The sequence below is a fragment of the Oryctolagus cuniculus genome, chromosome 14 (genome assembly GCF_964237555.1).
Source record: "Oryctolagus cuniculus chromosome 14, mOryCun1.1, whole genome shotgun sequence".
Lineage (NCBI taxonomy): Eukaryota > Metazoa > Chordata > Mammalia > Lagomorpha > Leporidae > Oryctolagus > Oryctolagus cuniculus.
Genome location: NC_091445.1, coordinates 85,994,606 through 86,014,916, shown reverse-complemented (window position 1 = coordinate 86,014,916; position 20,311 = coordinate 85,994,606). Strand labels below are relative to the sequence as shown.

The 20,311-nt window shown below is 44.5% G+C and overlaps 1 long non-coding RNA gene across 1 annotated transcript; it reads right to left on the bottom strand.

Moving 5' to 3' along the window:
• Positions 1-922: 922 nt before the first annotated feature.
• LOC103349635 (uncharacterized) lies at positions 923-19,635 on the bottom strand. Its single transcript, XR_517807.4, has 4 exons — positions 19,129-19,635; positions 7,733-7,843; positions 7,201-7,294; positions 923-5,693 (listed from the first exon to the last, which is right to left on the bottom strand). It is a non-coding gene; the product is annotated as an uncharacterized lncRNA (long non-coding RNA).
• Positions 19,636-20,311: the final 676 nt, after the last annotated feature.

Sequence of the window (20,311 nt, the reverse complement as noted above, 5' to 3'; positions counted from 1 at the left end):
TTAACTCAGCTGCCTTCCTACCTTGTAGCTGTCAGGTGTAGAGCACTGTCTGTCAGGAATTAGAGGAAAGCAAAATTTCCACTCAGGAACTTAATTCTCTTTCAACAGTTATAAAGAGAGGAAAAACTGCTATGTGGCTTACTGGAGAGGGTGGTGGTGGTGGTGGGGGAGTTTTAGACAAAACCAAAGGTAGGAAATTCTCAGTGAAAACTATAGATCTTTGATGAACTTTTCATTTCTGCATTATAAGGGAATGACCAAAAGTCAAAAATAAAACTTTCTTTTTTCAGTGCATCTGATCCAAGTATTTAGCAGGGAAAGAAAACGACATTACTAACTATTGAGCCATGTGACTCTCAAATACATAGAAACTTGGCTTTAAAGGCAAATTATGATGCTTCTAGAAACCCCAAGATAGGAAGGTTAAATCCTTTTCTTTGGAACTACTTGGAAATATTCACAGCTTAGAGCCAGAATGTTCATCCTACAGTCCATGCAGCATAGCTGTGTTGTCTCTGACTCCACAAGACACGTTTCCAACTGAACTGGAAAAGTGCTCTCTTGTACTGCGTCTAGTCTGTGTAGGCCAGACTTTATCAGCTTTTGGTACTCTGTGTGATAATTATCCCTTGCCAAACACGCTTGTCTGAATTATTCCATAAAACACACTTGATAAATGGGTTTATCAAGACCATTATGTCTTGAAGAACTTAAATTAGTCCCAGATGACTTTCTTTTCAGTTAAATAAATTTAAATAAAATGTAAAAGTAAACATATTTCCAACTCAGAGTTCCATTTCAACCACGGAAGCACACATTCTGGCATGAAGTCCTGTATCTATTTTTGACATTTATGACTTCGTGTTTGTTGGAAACAAACAAGATCTCAGGTGGCTGTATCTATTTTTTATATTTATGACTCTTTTGTATTTATTGGAAACAAACAAGTTCTCGATTTTCTATCTGTAAGATAAAATAGGAACAGCTGCTTCATAAGAATCTTAGGATGATTAAATAAGAGAGTAGACATAAAGCACCAGGCACATCACAAATGTTCCATAAATGTTATGACTCAATTCCTTTAGCTCTGTAGAAGATGTACATGGACTTGGCGAGATGCTTTGAGTATATTAATTCTTATCTGTTTTCAAATTAACATATTTATCTTTTCTTGTAAAATAATGGATTTCAACAGCAATTCAGAGCTTTTTAATGTGTATCAGTTAACTTTTAAAGTTTCAGGCTCTTTCTGGTTTGCTTTTAAGGCCCTCTGCCTGTCTGATTGTACTCCACACCTCTCCTCTTTTATGCCCAGGACACCAGCCTGACAGAACCCTTTGCTGTCCTTCTACACTCTCCACAGTTTCTTGTATCATGTTTCCCTGTCTAGAAAAACCTCTTTATCGCTTCCCTTCATTCTGATCTCACTCTTCTTTTGAGACCCTGTGCAAACATCTTTCCTTCTACACAGTTGCTTCTGATTCTCTTGACCCCAAAACAATCTACCCCTCACAGTCGTTCTTTTGAGTATTTTTTAATTGTAATTTTATGCTTCGAGTGGGGTTAGGTTTGCAGAAAAGTTGCAACCACCGCACAGAGAATTCCCACATACTCCTCAGTTAGTTTCCCTTAACATTCACATCTTATAATATTATGGCGCCTACGCCACAAGTAAAAACCTAATATGGGTATTTACATTGAGTATTTTAAACTTATATGGTAACTGGCTTTAGATTCCTTGAAGTCAGGCCATGTGGCCCCTGACCTACTAATTTCTATGAATGTTCAAAGTCTGTGTTTACCACTGAGTACCAAATGGGCACTAGAAAATGTTTGTTGAATCAAGGAATAATTGTTTTCATTGCTTTGACTGCCTACCTCAACAAAACCCATCAGATTTTTGTTTACGTAAACTCTTTATTACAGTAGAGAAGACATTCAGAAAAATGTGATCATAAATGGAGGGCTCAGTTAATTTTCACAAAGTAAATGTGCTCATGTCGCTATCACCCAGATCTTCAAATAGGTATTTCCTGCACCCCAGAAGCTCCCCATGGACCCTTTCTGGTACCTGGTGTCCTCCACCATGGCTTCTTATATTCCCTTCAGTTTTCTTTTAATAGGGGGACAAAATGTCATGGCTTATGCTTATAGTGTGATCCACTTTTATACTGTTACATCCACGCTAGGTGGCTTGAATCTTTTTACTAAAAAACTCAAGGCTTGATTAAAGGAAGTACAAGCAGTAGATTTCCCAACAGTCAAACAATGTCCATTGTTTTTGTAGTTTATAAAGTGTCTGCATTAGGCCTTAGCTGATGGTTGGGTGTACCCAATCTGGACTGAGGGACAATTCCAATTCTGACAACATCAGTCAAGCCACTGTAGGAAGCAGGACATAAACCATTTTCATTTTTGTTCCCTTAGAAACACATGGAACAAAATAAAGTTTTGCCAAATGGAAATACACAAAACCACTTGGGGAATAGATGTTATTTTTAAGCTTCTAAGAGGCTATCACAAATAACTGGGAGGAGAGTGGAAAGAATTCAAAACGCAGGTGACCTTTTAACAGTCAGAACACAGCAGGGTCAGCAATGCCTAGAGAATGTTGTCGGAGGAAGGGATGCTGAGAGCACAGGCCTGGAGGGACTGACCTCACTGGACATGATGAGACGGGAGTTGGCTTTTTCCCCATCCTGTGTGAGCTGGACAGCAACAAGGAAACCGTCCTCCAAAAATGGAAGCATGGAGAATCCATGGGTATTTTGAAATGAGCACCTGGGGAGAACTGGGAGCTGGTGTGTTTGCTGCTGGCAGCCAGGTCTGGGGTGTTGCCCTCAGAGGGCTGGGTCTCCTGCAAGAGCAACCCCCCTGTGGAGACACGGTGATCTGCCTTCCTTCCAGGTGGAGAGTGTGTGTGGGTGGGGGGAGGCAGTGGGCCAGAAGGAGGTGACCACTGCATTGTCGTAGAGGGAGCTGCTCTGCAAAGGGGTTGGGGGAACAGCAGGCGCCTCTTCTGGTTCTCTCTGGTGGCAGAGAGAGCCACCACGACCAGCCTCTCCCTCCTGACGTTATGTCAGTGCTTTACTGCGACCTCTCACATGCGTCAGGAATGGAGAGCTGCCTTGCAAAGAACACATCAATTACACGAAACTGCCTGCTTTGTGCTGTGACCTGCAACCAGGATGCAGCATGTGGCCATCTGGTCAACGGAGCTTTCCTCACAGAAACACTCAATACTGAAAACTGGCTTGGCTGGAGAGTCTGGGTCACATTTTGTCGCATAAAATTAAGTTGCCAGGCAGCAAAGAGGGAGATGCTGTTCCTGCTCACTCCCTGGTTGGACAGTGATCTCCCAGCGCTGACAGTCACTCTTAGCAGAGTCACGTGGCCTTCGCTAACCGCACCAACTATGGTAGAGTGTGTGAGATCTTCCAGACAAAGGCCCTGGGAGGCTGATCTATTCTCAAACCACCAGCCTTTCTTCCGCCATTCCCTTCCAGTGTCACAACTATCAAACAGGGTGATCTGCAAGAGATAAAAGAGGAGGCCTAGGCAGGAGCTCACAGACGGTTTTGATGGCTCAGGACTCTGCTTATCCCAGAAATCTGGCATCTTACAGAAACTCTGTGCTGCTCTTACAGGAAGTGGGGGCGAAGACTCCTTACAGAAAAGGGCCAGAGCACGGCAGGGCAGAAAATGCACTGCGTGGTGCTACCGTTTCCTCCCTTAGGCCCAGTGCTTTCTCCTGTACTTCTCCCATCTTTTAGGAAAAGGGACAAGGACGATTTCCCCCAGAACACTGGAGGCTGTGACTAAGAGAATTAAAACTAAGTGCTCAATATCAGTGTTCCCAGATTCATCGGCACTTATCTTCATGAGGACAGATGCTGGCTTCCCCTCTTTTCTGACTCTATCCCCATGGCAAAGGCACAAAAACTCATCCTGCAGGCAGGCAATCTCCACCCTTGCTCCCCACCATCAGCAAGGCAGAACATCACACTTTCAAGGTGTGGTCTCTCAGCCTATGCCCCATCATGTCTCATGAACCATTAAACCTGGGCAAGCGTGGGGAAGCGTGGAGGTATGGCCATGTGCTAGCAAAAACCTAGAGACATCTCCGGTTTCCACGAAGGGAAACGTCTAAGTATCTGATGCCATCTCCACTAAAGGGACTCTTTGGGAGCTTTTAAAGGGGAGCTATGTGAAATACTGCTGCTACAATACTAAGCTAAAAAGGTAGGACACAAGGTGACATATTTATAAAACGACTGTAGCTAAGCAATGTGAAAAACCTGAAAGACAGCTGCAAAGACACGCGGGCGGAAGGCTGGAAGGAAGTGCGTCAGAATGAAGAGGTAGACAGCCTGGAGGCTCAGACATTTAAGAGGGCATGTCCTGTGTTTCCAACTCCGAAAAAGGGGGAGAAAACCTCGATGCTGCGCACTTAACCAGCCAGCAGTAGCACTAAACAATGCAGGCCCCGGGCCGGGCGCCGGGGAGCGAGGTCCCGGGGGAGCCTCCTCGACCCAGGCCCCAGCGTGGCCGGGCGCAGCGGAGCAGAGATGACGTCACCCTATGCAAACCACAAAGCGCTAATTAACGACGACGTCGGGACAAATCCCTGAGCAGACTTCCGGTCGGGGTGAGAGGCGAGGGTGCCCCAGACGACACCGCGCTCCCAGACGCCGAGGCGGAGCCGGCGACCGCCGCTCACGCCCCGCCCCTCCCCCGAGAGGGTCCCGGAGCCGCGCGTGGCGCGCGGGGCGCATGCGCAGCAGCGTGCAGGCCGGGCTCGCGGCAGCCCCCAGCAGGCCGCTGTCTGTCCGCTCTCGGCGCAGGTTTCTTAATGCACTGGCCGAGGTCGCGCCGCGCCCAGCCGTGCTCTGAAAGGTCACAGTCACTGCGGTGGGGAGGCAGTTGTTTGGCTGAGACGTAGTCTAATACCAGAGTCGAAATGGGTAAATCAGGTCCTGGCCCGTCACTGGAAGATCCTTCGAGAGAGGGCGCATTCTTATTAAAAGTATAGGGTTTCACCGCCGCCCGCTGTAACGACGTGGGTGCTACCGCCCCATGTTTATTCATGATCTTCTTTTCCTTAAAATCGTGTTAAGGGTTTCTTCCCGTCGTCAGAGTACCGCAGTCCCGGCTCGGCGGTTCTGTCAGCGGCGGATGGCGGGTGTTGGGGTGCGGTTCCCCACCGGTAGGAGCAGAATAGGGACCAGGAGCCTTTGGTGTGCGCAGGCTTCCCCTCACGGCTGTCCTGAGAGAGTTTGCACAAAAGGTGTGCCCTGGAGAAAGTGAGAACATCACTCGGGTTGTCTGAGATGTCAAAGGATACTGGGCAGTGACGTTTCTTCAGGTCCGCTGAGAATTATTTCTGGGTGAAGCCAGACAGGTTTTAGGTGCAGCAAGTAGGAACAAGAACCTATTTCGTGCGAGGCCCCGGGGTCCGGCTCAGGAGGAGAGGCCACGAAGGAGCCTTTGGAGTGAGGGGTACCCCCACCTTGCCTTCGTGGCCTTGCTCGTGTCAGATTCTTCCTCCAGCTTAGCTTCCCGGTCAGTCCTGACGAAAGAGCTCCCACTTGAGTGCTTGCTGGTCAGCCTCCCCACTCTGTTGTCTGGCAGCTCAGGCAGATGCTGAGCAGGGCGCCACAGAGGCCACAGCCCAGAGGGAAAGTACCTGGAGCCTGGAGGTGAAAGGAGATAAAGCCGAGTCTGGGTCTAGGTGGGTAGAACTGCTGCTTCTCCAGTCTGCAACACGGACTACCCTGCGCATGGAGCCTTGGCCCAGCCTTTTCCTTTTCTTTCCTTTTCCCTTTCTCTTAGAAAACAAAGGCCTCATCAGGGTTGTTTTATGAACTTCACCAGTACAGTAAGTGCTACAGCATGTTAGATCGCCTTGGCAGGGAGAAGGGCCTTTTATCTGCTTTTGATCAAGGCTGGAGTCTCAGGCCTTTAAATCTTTGGAGCTCACAGCCATGGTTCCACACTAGCTGCTACTGATTCTACAACTCTTGTTCTCTTTTATTTGTATTTCTTTGGCTCAAGGGGCTGGGTGTGGGAAGAAGGGGTTCCTAAGCCCTCAGCAGCAGCTTGATTCCCTGTGACCTGTTTGGAGCTCTTGGTAACCAGAGTCAACAACGAACGGGGTTTAGGAAAAACAGCAGCAGGTCTATGTGGTTCAGAAAAGCTCACCCAGTTCCAAGACAGGGCAGGAAGAGATAGGGCTGTTTGGAAGCTGCTCAAATCAGAGTTTCTCAAACTGGGATCATCAGTGCAATCACCCCGGCCACTTAAGAATGCAGAGTCCTAGGGTTGATAGCTATCTGTGTTTTTCAAAGATATTGGGTGATTCTGACATTAGCCAGAGCAAAGCCACTGGCCTGTGGCTTGGCTACCTCAAATCAGGAACAAAACTCAGTTTAGGCAACACAGTGGGGCTGCTGATAAGAGCTTCTCAGATTCTGGAATATATTTGGCCTAGTTTCCCAAAAATTCCATCTGCTGGGTCACTCCCCAAGTACCCACAGCAGCCACAGTTGGGCCAGGCTGAAACCAGGAGCTTCATATTCTATTAGGATCTCTCATGTGGGGGGCAGGGGCCCAAGCATTGGAGTTATCACCTGCTGCCTCCCAGGATGCATAAACAGGAAGCTGGATCAGAAGTGGAGGAGCCAGGACTTCAACAGGTACTTTGATGTGAGCTATGGGTATCCCACGCTGCGGTTTAACCTACTGTGCCATCTACCTGCCCCAAATCTTACATATTTGAATTTGATAGTTTAGAGGATAAAAACTTCGTAGGTCCATGCCATCTTAATATCAGCCTGAGGATTAGGTAGAAGCATAATAAACCAAGGTAATGGACATAGAGTATGATTTGGGCCCTGAATCACATTTTAATAAATAGCTATTCATTGCTTTCCAGAATCATTTAAAAGGAAACCAATGTAATTTTGCTAGCATGACCCTCACATTTTAGCACTGTCTCAAAGTGCTCACCAACTTGGTTTGAGAAGATTGGCAATGACCTGGAAACTGTGTCACCCTTGCGACCCGGACTTGAGGGCCCAGAGAGGGAAGAGTAAAGGAAATGACAAAGCACCCTTTGGAGGATGATGACAGAAACCTACGTATGAGAATAATCACACCTTGGGGATCTTGGAGGGTCTGCAAGCACTACTGATTACTCACCAGTTGTAAGATCTCCCAGCATTAATCCATCTTGGCACTGGGAAAGACATTACCAAATGACTGCACTGCCTGCTGGCTTCTTCCAAACTCCTGGCTGGAAAAGCAAATGAGTGAATATTCACTCTGGAAGATGGAATTGTTTCCTGTAGACTTATTCTACCTCATGGAAGTCCTTCAGGCAAGTAAACCGGGATTTGAAATTTTATTTTTCTGTCGACCACATTCCAACAAATTCTGAAGCATTTGAGTCCTGTCATGGAAGCAGTTTCCTTAAGGTTTAACCAGACATAGGTCAGTAACCACCAAATCCATTTCCTAGTCTGTAGTAATTTTAGATCACCATGCAAATGCCAAATCTTGCCCCGATTATATTGGCCAAGAAAAGAAAACTGCTTGGTTCTTGAAGGTGTTTTAACATTTTTAGGACAATATTTAACGTGCTTCTAGCACATAAGGTGGTTGGAGAAAAGTACACTTGCAAACAAAACAAAATAAAACATCCCCCCCTATTGGCAGGATAAGTCTTACTCACCGACAGTAAGGAAAATGCAGACTAGGAGGCAAAGAGAGCTGGCATTCAGCTGCTGGCAGACTTCCTTGGCCACCACAGATTTTGGAATGGCTGCCTCTTCTTCAGGCAGTTCTTGATGGGATTGTCAGGAGGGAAAAAGAAAGCTCTGTTATTAACCAATTAGCCTCAGGAGACATGGAGTGTTCTGGATATTTCAGGAGAGGAGGCAGAGAAGTGTACCATTCTAGTGCATTATTAATCCCTGCTAGCAAAGAGGAGCTTTGGAGAGAGGAACTAAATACATTATCCATATTATTCCCACAGTGAAAGTTCTCCAGGAGCAACAGACAGGTCATGGCCATATCAGAATGTCATCATGTCATCAGGAACACGATGAACTCCCAGTCCAGAAGGTCAAGAAAATGTCATATAACCAGCCCTCGAAGAGTCACATTTAATACTCATATACCCCACAGGGCTGGGAGGAATGTCTTCGCTCCTCATTTTACCGGGTGGCCAATGGACTGCGGGCTTGGTGAAGAGCTGTCTTCCCTGTGATTCAGAAGACTGGGGACCAGAGGCAGAGTCCTAGACAGGGGTTGCACTTAAAGTCTCTTTAGTTATCAGCAAGTCTGAACTTCCAAGTCTTCTTCATGGATAAGACATGAGCCTCTGCAAATGAGATGGAATATCTATGGCCCAAGTCACAAATTCTTGTCATTAAATCTGGATGCCTGTGTTTAAAGTGCTTACAAGAAGACAAGTATTTGGACTGTTTGCTGCGGGTTATAGTGAATTGGCACAGGCCAAGTCAGATGGAGCACAACACTGCAGCTTCCACCTACTCCACACCTTTGCTCCAATGGCCATTCTATCTCAGTGCCTAAGAATGAAGTCCACAGAAATCAGGTACAGGACAAGGACTACAGGTAGGAAAAGTACAGAACAGAGTCAGGTTTATGAGAAGGAGGAGAAAATTCTGAAAACATGGAATTGGATTTGGCAGGAAGATCTTTGAGAAGAGCTAAAGAGCATTTGGGCTGGCTGGCAGTGATGCAGGGAGGAAGGGCTGTGCAGCTGAGCACTGAACAAGGGCACCAGGTCTAAAAGGACACAAGTCATATCGTAGCATAGATCTGATATTTATTATTTGATATTATGACAGTTTTTCTTGCAGGTTCAGTAGGATGTTTTGTTCAAAGAAAATCAAAGTATTATCACAATTTTCTGACTCATGTAGGAAAATGAGAGAAATGGGTCCCTCTTCAATTCATGTAAAGATACTTTATGGGCTAGAACATGTCTGAGGGAAAAAATACAGTACTCAAAAGTCATTTCATGCAATTTAAAATGGTAGAACCAACGATTCACCCCAATGAAGAATCTTCTGTGTGGTTCTTATCCCTATCAATATTATGGTTTAAGTAGAGGCTTTGAAGATTAGTATTTTTATGCGGGGGACAAGATAAATGGGAATGAATTTTTCTCTTTGTTCTAACCTGTATCAGAACACAAGTACTAGGGCCAGCGCTGTGGCACCGTGGGTTAACGCCCTGGCCTGCAGCGCTGGTATCCCATATAGGTGCTGATTCAAGTCCTGGCTGCTCCACTTCTGATCCAGTCCTCTGCTACGGCTTGGGAAAGCAGCAGAGGATGGCCCAAGTCCTTGGGCTCCTGCACCTGCATGGGAGACCCAAAACAATCTCCTGGCTTCGGATCAGCTCAGTTCTGGCTGTTGCGGTCATTTGGGGAGGGAACCAGTAGATGAAAGACCTCTTTCTCTCTGCCTCTGCCTCTCTGTAACTCTGGCTTTCAAATAAATAAGATAAACCTTAAAAGAAAAAAAAAAAGAACATGAGTAATTAATGTTCTGAAAATTCCCAAGGGGTTTCTGTTGCAATCCTACCTTGTTGCAATACTCTCTCTCAGTAGGGACTGACACCATTTGCCTGTGACTGCTGAATGGGATTTGAAAGTGCCACTAGGTGAGTGCCTCTAGGTAAGTGGGAAAAAGTTACTATTCAAGTCAAAACTCCTTGGTTTGCAGGTGAAATTCTTGATGTACTTCAAAAGTATTATTCAAAGTAAGTTAAAAGCAGATTTGACTTTCAACTGTGACAGCTCAGGGAATAAAGAGCCTCTAATAAAATTCTTCCAATTTCTTATTTTCTTTCCTATATCCTTGGGCAAAAAATGTTTAAGAAAATGAGTTGAGTTTAAGGAAAATGAACCCGTAGTTTCAAGGGTAAAAAAATATCCACCAATCTTTCTTGTAAATACAGTTGTCTTGCCAAAAAGAGACATCTAGAAGATTACGTGTGGAGAAACAAACATGCTCATTTTAATGTTATACTTGGGGTGGGGGAGCATTTCACTGATTAGCTTTTTGCATAACTAGTTTGCTATGTTCTAACTTTGAGGCATTCCTCATACAATGATGGCTATGGGGAGGATATATTCAAATACCTGTATAAATCACTCATTGTTTTAGTGAACCTAAATAAGTGACTCACTTAGCCTTGAAGAACTAGAAAGCCTGAGATCATGAGGTACATTTCCCCATCATGTAAACACTGCTTTCAGGCAGGAGGTAGTAGGCAATGCTGGGAATTGAGGACACGCTGTCCTATTTGTCTTTTGGCTGCTCAGGTTGATTACATAGCTGTACTTGACTTTCGGTGAAACATTCTGCATATCAACAACACTGTGAAATTACCTAGGAGTTCAAGTACGTAAAGGGAGACATAAGGGAAATCGACTCTTGGTTGAGAAGAAAAATTAAGTCTATTCTGCCATTTTAGAGTCTCATATTCTTTCCATGTTTTTCATTTTTTGGCTTTCAGCTTTAGGGCAGCATCCATCTAAGGGATCTTCAGAAAATAGGTTGATAAAGTCAGTCGGGGGAGCACATTAAGACACAGAAACAACTCATTCCTGGACCCCGGCCCCAGATCCAGGGACTTGTCACTTCTGAGGCCTGGGAAACTGATTCTGACAAAATTCCTGGACCCTCGCAGTCCTCCAGGGTGAATCTGAAGCCCATTAATATATTTATTCATTTATTTGGAGTGTAAAGTCTCTGGGTCTTCCAGTATTTCCCTCCCTCTGTCTCCTCCCTCTCCGTCCTCTTCCATCCCTCCTTCTCCTCCTTTCTCCCTCTCTCCTTCCTCTGCACATGAATACATTTATGATCTTGTATTCTGTGTTGTTTCTCTTCTGGTGAGTAGGCATGGATAGGCAGGGGAGAGACTGATTCTCAATTCAGTATCGAACCATGAACAAAGCAGAGATTAGCTTATTTTGAAGCTTACCTAGAGCTTAAAATATTTGAAACTGCAAATCTGCAAAACCTTGCATTACATGAAAACTTTTAAAGATTTTTGTTTTTAAATTTTTAAATATTTAATTAATTATTTATTTTTATTTATTTGACAGGTAGAGTTGTAGACAATGAGAGACAGAGAGAAAGGTCTTCCTTCCATTGGTTCACCCCCCCAAATGGCCTCTAAGGAGCCAGGTGCTTCCTCCTGGTTTCCCATGCGGGTGCAGGGCCCAAGCACTTGGGCCATCCTCCACTGCCTTCCTGGGCCACAGCAGAAAGCTGGACTGGAAGAGAAGCACCCAGGACTAGAACTGGTGCCCACATGGGATGCCGGTGCTGCAGGCGGAGGATTAACCAAGTGAGCCATAGTACATGAATATATTGATTTTTTTAAAAAAATTGTGTATACTCTATCATACAGCTATCATTGTTTGCATCCTAATAAATTGGAATTTGTAGCTGTCTCTAAATATAAACTTGATTCTCAGTAAGTAAGATAGTTGGAATTTAAAAAATTCTGTGAAATGTCTAAAACAAGACTAAGGTTGCATATCCTAAGGTTGCATAAATTCAGGATTTTAAAAATATTATAAATGCTTGGATTAATTCTTGCCTGCTAATTGGCTTTTCTTATACTAATCTTTTTTTTTTTTTTTTTCTGACAGATAGAGTTAAACAGTGAGAGAGAGAGAGATACAGAGAGAAAGGTCTTCTTTCCGTTGATTCACCCCCCCCAAATGGCCACCACAGCTGGAACGCTGTGCCAATCTGAAGCCAGGAGCCAGGTGCTTCCTCCTGGTCTCCCATGCGGGTGCAGGGCCCAAGCACTTGGGCCATCCTCCACTGCACTCCCAGGCCACAGCAGAGAGCTGGACTGGAAGAGGAGCAACCAGGACTAGAACCCGGCGCCCATATGAGATGCCGGTGCCGCAGGCGGAGGATTAACCAGGTGAGCCACGGTGCCGGCCCCTATTATACTAATCTTTCAAGTAATACACATAGTGTACAATTTCTGATAATCTCATTTCTAGTAATTTACTTACACCCTACACCTCCTGGTTACATGGCATACTGCCTAAAAGCAACTGTTATTAAAATACTGCCTTTACAGACTTTTCACTGAAGTTGTATCTACTTGATATTCTGAATCAAGCATTCTTGATCCATTCATGAAACTGGATTTGAAAAAAAATCTATTTAGGTAGCTCTAAAATGTCCATGAGGGCTGTGTGTGTGTTCTCCACGGTCCCTGCCTGCAGCCCTGCCTGTGGCCTCTGGATGGAGGGCTGTGTGTGGGGGGGCTCCTGGGAATTCCTTCTTGGTTTACCACTGTGGTGATTCCACGGCAGCTGCTTTCCCAGGCCTCGAGGCTTCCAACCTTGGGGTGATGTGCAGTTTCACTCCCTTGTCTAGCCCATCATGACTTCCTGTTCTTTTCCTATAATGTTTTTCAGATCCACTTCTTCCTGTTGCCTTCCCAAGCCTGTTTCTGGTCCAGGCTCTAATTACCTCACACACACCTGCACTCTCCTAATATTCTCTTTCCTGTCTACAACTCTTCCTGATTTTTTTTTTTTCGCTTTCTCTCCACACAGAATCCTCTTCCTTGAGCATCATTCCCATCTCACTGCTCTTCCAGCAGCTCCCAGTTGCATCAAATCTAAGCTCCAAGTCCTCTGCTGCAAAGCCCCTCTCACTGCCCAGCCCACCTATCTCCTTTCCAGCTGGACTCCACGCCGGCCAAGCAAATGTCTGACACTATGTCTATACAATGCTATCACATCTGGTTAATCCAGTCAACTCTGTCACATCTTCAGTTAATCATCTGGATGTTTTGTCTACAAGATGCCAAACATCTGGATTGACTGAAGAAATTCACTACATTGATGGAGCTTTCCTTTTTTTTTTTTAAGCTGAATTGGCCAGATGTTTTGGCATCATGTAGACACATTGCTGTCTCCTCCATCTGTCTTAATAGCTTGTCTGCACAACCTGCTGTCCACCTGGAGCATGACCTGCCTCCTCAGTGCCATGTTCTCCTTTCCTGCCAAATTACAGTCAAAACTCCTTCTGCTGTGAAACAGCTCTACGTTAATCCCACTAGACCCAGCTCTTGGTTTATCCTGGCATTTACAAAGTGTATATATATATATATATATATATATATATAAAAATTCCTGGCCCCTCCAAACAGAAGTCACTGTTTTTATTTTGGGACACTGTCTTCTTCATCTAACCATTATATCTCTATATATTTTTTTGGGGGGGAGGAGGGAAAGAGTTTATTGGGGGAAACCCGACAGACTGGAGGGAAGGGGTGAAGAAGGAAAAGAGAGAGAAGGAGGTACCCATTATATTATAAACTCTACAGCTCAGTAAAAGGTGTATCATAAAAACAATCTGGGTAGTGTAGTGAGGAGCTCAATAGTCCAGGGATCAAGGCCGGAAGTCCTAGGAATTTACTCTTGTTTATATTCTAGCTCCTCTACTTACTGTGTGGCCCAGCAAATAATTTAACTTCTTCAAGCCTTAAGTCTCTTTCTCATTTGTGAACTGGAGATGAGAATAGAGTGTCCTTCACAGCTCAGCTTATATGTCAGAAGAGTGAGTGTCTGACATAAAACAAGGATCCATTAAGTGCTAAAACGCATCATGATCGGGGTTTAACCTTTGGTTTTCTTGTCTGTTCTTTCCTTTGACTGTGACAGCACCTTGCTAGGTAGGTAAGGCAGCTGTTATCGTCACCACCAGAGAGGAGTTACATCAGCTGCAGGTCTGAAGCCTTTAGCCTCGTTTTCTATAGATTCTATGTCGGCCCTCATTTCTTTCTGGACTCAGGAATTGAAATGTTGCTTTCTTGGGCCGGCGCCGTGGCTCACTAGGCTAATCCTCCGCCTAGCAGCGCCGGCACACCAGGTTCTAGTCCCGGTCGGGGCGCCGGATTCTGTCCCGGTTGCCCCTCTTCCAGGCCAGCTCTCTGCTGTGGCCAGGGAGTGCAGTGGAGGATGGCCCAGGTGCTTGGGCCCTGCACCCCAGGGGAGACCAGGAAAAGCACCTGGCTCCTGGCTCCTGCCATCGGATCAGCGCGGTGCGCCGGCCGCAGCGCGCCGGCCGCGGCGGCCATTGGAGGGTGAACCAACGGCAAAGGAAGACCTTTCTCTCTGTCTCTCTCTCTCACTGTCCACTCTGCCTGTCAAAAAAAAAAAAAAAAAAGAAATGTTGCTTTCTTTACAGAGTAGATACTGAAGGAAGTAATATAGGTAGAAGTATATTTTTCTGTGGATCAGTGTTTCCCCAAAACTGGTCTGTGGGTCCTTGTCCATCAGTGACAAAGTGTTAAGAAAAGAACAATGTGGTGAAGTTTTCCTGAAGCTACCTTTATCTCATTATTAACTGAGGTTGATGGCCTTCCTTTTAGTGTAAACTAAAAATGTTCTGTTTATGAAATAGTGATGATACCCTGCTACAATTACACACTAGCCCTATATTGGATACCCAGGTTTTTTTTCTTTTTGAAATATCATTATTTATTCATTAATTTAATAAAAATTTACTGTCTCCTATTTTTTAGTTATGGTTCTCTGGCACTACGACAAGATAGAATAAAACTGACAGAAATCCTTGCCTTCTTCAAGGGCAGGAGAGGGATGATAAATAGATGAGTAATAAATGAGTAATTAGCTTCTCTAAGGCTCAGTTTCTTCATCTGTAAACTGGATAACAGGAGTCCCTATGTCGTGGGGCTGCTTGTAAGAATTAAATAAGCTAATAGAGGGGTCAGTAGTCCTATTGAATACATATGAGCAGAGACGGAGAGACTGAGTGTGTGGGGGAGGAGTACTTTGTACTATTAAAAGTGATCACTTTCGATCTCATTGAGAAGGTGCTGTTTGAGCAGAGATCTGAAGCACTGAGGAAGTCAACAGGTGCACGTCTTGGGGAGGTGTATTCCAGCCAGAGGGAATGGCCAGTGCAAGGGCCCTGAGATGCTTCACTCCTAGAGTAGGAAGGACAGTGTGGCTGGTGCAGAGTAAGTGACGGGGAGGGTAGTGAGAGATGAGGTCAGAGCGACTGAGGGGAAGGAGTGGCAATGACATAGAATCTTGTAAGCCATGGTAAGGACATGGCCTTTCTCTGAATTAAATGAGGAGTCATTGAAAGCTATTAAATAGAGAAGTATAACATTGTGACTTGAGTTGGCTCTTGTGTTCATAAAAAGATCACTGGAAACAAAGGGGAAAGCAGGGAGACTAGTTTTGGTGCTGCTCTAGTAGGTCACTCGAAAGTTGTTGGTCCCTTTCATTAGGATGGTACCAGTGAACAGTGGTGAAATTTTGGATGTAACTTAAAGGTAGAGCCAACAGAATATCATAATGGGCCAGATGGGTTAGGCTGAGATAGGAATCTAAGCTGTTGTCCACAGCGAGTGGAGAGATGGCATCGCCAGTACCAGAGATTAGGGAACGGCAGATGCAGCAGGTTTGGTGTGGCAGGGCTAGTCAGTGTAGATGAGAGTTCAGTTCTAGACATGTCAGGTTTAATGGGCAATATGAAATTTCATTCTGAAATAGACCTAGCCCTCATCTAATATTAGGAATAACTTCTACATTAAAAAATCATCTATTGGGAGTTGGCATTATGGCATAATGGGTAAAGCTGCTATCTGCAATGCAGCATCTCATATGGGTACCGGTTTGAGTCTTGACTGCTCCACTTGTGATCCAGTTCCTGCTAATGGTCTGAAAAAGCAACGGAAGATGGTCCAAGTGTTTGGGCTCCTGCCATCCACTTGTTGGACCCTGATGAAGCTCCTGGCTCCTGGCTTCAGCCTGGCTTCAGCAGATGGAAGACCTCTCTTTTTCTGTCTTTCCCTCTCTCCCTGTAACTCTATGAAATAAGTAAATAAATCATTTTAAAAAATAACCTTTGAATTCTTTGGTTGCTTGTGAGATAGTATTTATTCTTAATCATTGCATTCATTTACACCAATTAATATAGTATTACTATAAAGCTTTAGAAAGGAATACAATGGTAACATTCTTCTTATCCTAAATAATGTATTTCCTTAAAAATTGTAAATTATGGGGCTGGCGCTGTTGTGCAGCAGGTTAAAACCCTGACCTGAAGTGCTGGCATCCCATATGGGTGCCAGTTCTAGTTCTGGCTGCTCTGTTCTGATCCAGCTCTCTGCTATGGCCTGGGAAAGCAGTAGAAGATGGCCCAAGTCCTAGGGCCCTTGCAACCACGTGGGAGACCCAGAGGAAGCTCCTGGCTCCTGGCTTTGGATTGGCTCAGCTCTGGCCGTTGCAGCCATCTGGGGAGTGAACCAGCGGATGGAAGACCTCTCTCTCTGTCTCTACCTCTCTCTCTAGCTCTTTGAAATAAATAAAAATAAATCTTTTAAAAAATTGTAAATTATGGAACAACTTACACATTCCACACAATAAAGAGAAGGAAACTCACAAATAATAAATTTACCCATAACTGTTAGTTAAACATATCCTTTGGTCATTTATTTTTCTATATGTGATAACCTTCATTTCAAATATATTGTTATCTCCAATGGGATTAAATTCAGAACAAAATTGGGAGAGTCACTGAAGATTTTTTTTGCTTTCAAAATTATACTGATTATTTTTTTTTAAAAAGTGTCAGAACTTTATTAATGCCTATCACTTTTTGGTATCATCAAAATGAGAAGATACTACTTTTCTGAAAGACCACGGACACCTTCTTTTGGATTGGTGCTGTGATAAAGCCTCCAGAAGAGGTTTCTGCTGGTCAAGTGACGTGAATTAATCCCATGATCTAATCTGCAGGGAATAATTCCCCCCAGATGCGGAAGAGACCAGACTCCTGTTTGCATTTCATTTAGGACCCCGTCTTTTCAGTTAGGATTTCCCACCCCATGACCCCAAATGCTATATTTAAAAAAAAATAAACAATGAATTTGGGGAACTTGTTATATATAGGGAATTGTTACACGGAACGATTCAAAGAACTATCATTCCATTTCCCTCCTCCCTCCGCTTTTCTGTGCTGGGAGATTCAGATGCTTTTTTGAATTGGACACATGACCAAAGAGAGCGAAAAAAAAGACAAGCAGGAGGATAGATGCGAGGCAAATGTTTTTGGAAAATTTCATCAACAGGGAACTAAAGATTCCCTTTTAAGACTACAAACTGGCCGGCGCCGCGGCTCACTAGGCTAATCCTCCGCCTAGCGGTGCCGGCACACCGGGTTCTAGTCCCGGTTGGGGCGCCGGATTCTGTCCCGGTTGCCCCTCTTCCAGGCCAGCTCTCTGTGGAGGATGGCCCAAGTCCTTGGGCCCTGCACCCTATGGGAGACCAGGATAAGTACCTGGCTCCTGCCATCGGATCAGCGCGGTGCGCCGGCTGCAGCGCACCGGCCGCCACGGCCATTGGAGGGTGAACCAATGGAAAAGGAAGACCTTTCTCTCTGTCTTTCTCTCTCACTGTAAACTCTGCCTGTCCAAAAAAAAAAAAAAAAAAAAAAAAATGGCTGGCGCCGCGGCTCACTAGGTTAATCCTCCACCTAGCGGCGCCAGCACACCGGGTTCTAGTCCCGGTTGGGGCACCGGATTCTGTCCCAGTTGCCCCTCTTCCAGGCCAGCTCTCTACTGTGGCCCGGGAGTGCAGTGGAGGATGGCCCAGGTGCTTGGGCCCTGCACCCCATGGGAGACCAGGAGAAGCACCTGGCTCCTGCCATCGGATCAGCGCGCCGGCCGCGGCGGCCATTGGAGGGTGAACCAATGGCAAAAGAAGACCTTTCTCTCTGTCTCTCTCTCTCTCACTGTCCACTCTGCCTGTCAAAAAAAAAAAAAAAAAAAAAAAAAGACTACCAACTAGTTACAAAAGCATAGGATGCACACATTGCTGAAACTTAGAACTTGCCCAAATGGTGGAGCAACCACCTTTATAAACAGAAACGTGCGTGACAACCGTGAGCCTGGCAAAGGGTTACAACCTTTATGTGAATTCCTTAGTGCCAATGTGAGAGCTGTTGGGTAAGATTTTTAGCTCATAATGAAGCAGGATGAAAAAATAACCAGTTGTAAACTGCTACCTTTGGTGGATTGAAACCTGCTGCAGTGAGGTACTTAACAACATGGAAACCAGCAAGTGCTACAAACCAAGACTTCCCTTTTTAAGGATATGGTTTACTGGCCTATCAGTGAAAATAAGTCTCCACAGGGATTAATGAAACTCCTCTAAGTACCTGTGACAAAGATACTCAGCTATGGCTCTGGCTAGGGGGATTTTGGGACTAAATGAGTATTTCTATGAACACGGGACTTCTAATACCATTCCAGTAAAGTTTGGGGTTCTCTTATTTCTATGGGAATTCAAATTTCATCAACTCTTCATTAGAAAGGATTTTTCAACTATGTGGTCACTGTTTTTATTTCTCTTCATTGAAGGCTAAAAGCAGAAAGGAGATAAAATATACCTCCTGCTTTCTAGTAGGCAGAACTGGTACTACCTGATAAACTGTTCAGGGTTCTTGGAAGAGGCAGCGTCATAGAGACAGAGAGACATGCTCCTTTTTTGTGAATGACAGTGCTAAAGAATGTAACCCCTCTTAACTTCTCTACACCCCACACATACAAATTGCTTATACTGATACTGTCCTCAATGGTTTCTGACTTCACACCTCCATTTTCTTTCCTGTTATCACCAAGATTAAACAGCATGTTTGGGCAATATTCTGCATCTATCTAACCTTTTCCATACAGGCCACACGGATACAACAGAACAGGTTTATGTACTTCACACGTCAGATCTTATCAAGAAAGTTGGTGTGACAGTTGGATAGACACCCACCAGAGCTTACTGCACTTGTTCTAAAAACAACAGCAGCAAACCACTCATCTCCTCACACTTTTCAATGACCTTGTTCTATGGCGTCCCCATTTTTGGATGCATTACCAACTGTGTGGCCTCAGAGGATGCAGAGAGCTGAGGGCATGTGACATGTACATTTTGATATTACACCATTACAAAATCCTAGAGAGATCTACATTCGCTTGGATCACCTACAGAGAAAAAAGTTGAGGGTTAATTTTAACTCTCACCTTGCCAACAACTTCAACCAAAGTAGGAAAAAAAGCCTAACTTGTCACAAGGTGAGGGAAAACGTTGCCAGGAGTTGCTTGTGTCCTTGCTCCCCAGATGTCCAGCTGTCACAGATGATGAGAAAGAACGCTACTGGGCCTTGCTGTCTCAGGATGATATCCCTAGGGCAAGAGAATAAAATTTAAAAGTGGATTTACTGACATGTTTTCGATTTTGGGTTTTTTTTCTTTTTTTGCAATTCACCTGGGCTAAACATATTCCTGTGCCCTTTCCACAGACTCTCCTATGAGCACATTTAAGTTAATATTTAACAGATAATTTAACTATGTTCTTAAGTTTTTTTTTTTTTTCAAATGAGTGCGTTGTTCAGTGAAGTTCATGGTGATTTTATTATCATGGTGAAATTCTTCTGCTAAGATTCTAATCTTATGGAGTTTTAGATCTTTTCCTTTGAGGCTAAACAGGGTGAAAAGCACTCAGCAGAATGAAAACTTTGCTTTTGTCATTCACTTACCTTTTTAAACCTACAAATGTTATTCTCTGGCTTGCACCCTGGAGATCTGTGGTCCCTCTGTTCTTTGGAAAATCTTGCACATGTTCAAGGAGGCATGATGCAGAAACCTATGGGTACTTCGACACAAACAGAGTCAGTAGTAAACACATTTCATAATAACCAGCAGACTGTGTGAGTCTGGAAACCAAAATTCTGCTTTGCAATAACAACTTGTGTGGTGAGTGGAAGACAGGCGCACAATGTAAAACACTGGCTTACTTTGGGGTGGCTTTGAGTCTAAGCACCATGCATCAGAGTGGTCTGACAATTTCCCAGAGTGCCTCTGCCTATCCCTCTCCTCTTTGAAACTTTCTCCTTCCTGCTGCAAAAAAGAAAGGGTTCTTGTAGTGAGTCCTCTGTTCCACCTCAGATTCTAGATATGATCATAAAGGAAAAAAAATCTGAACTATTTTAGGAATATAAAAATGTACACTGAGAAAGAGAATTGAGCACTCACTATATGACTTAGCAAATAAAACACTACAAACACAAGTAAAATCCCTCTGGGTATTCCTTCCTCCTCCCCAGAGGTAATCACTGCTTCTATACTTGTGCTATATACATGCACATCCACACATGCTTTAACATTTTTGAGTGGTTTCCTTTTCTTCACATTATTTTAAAATTAT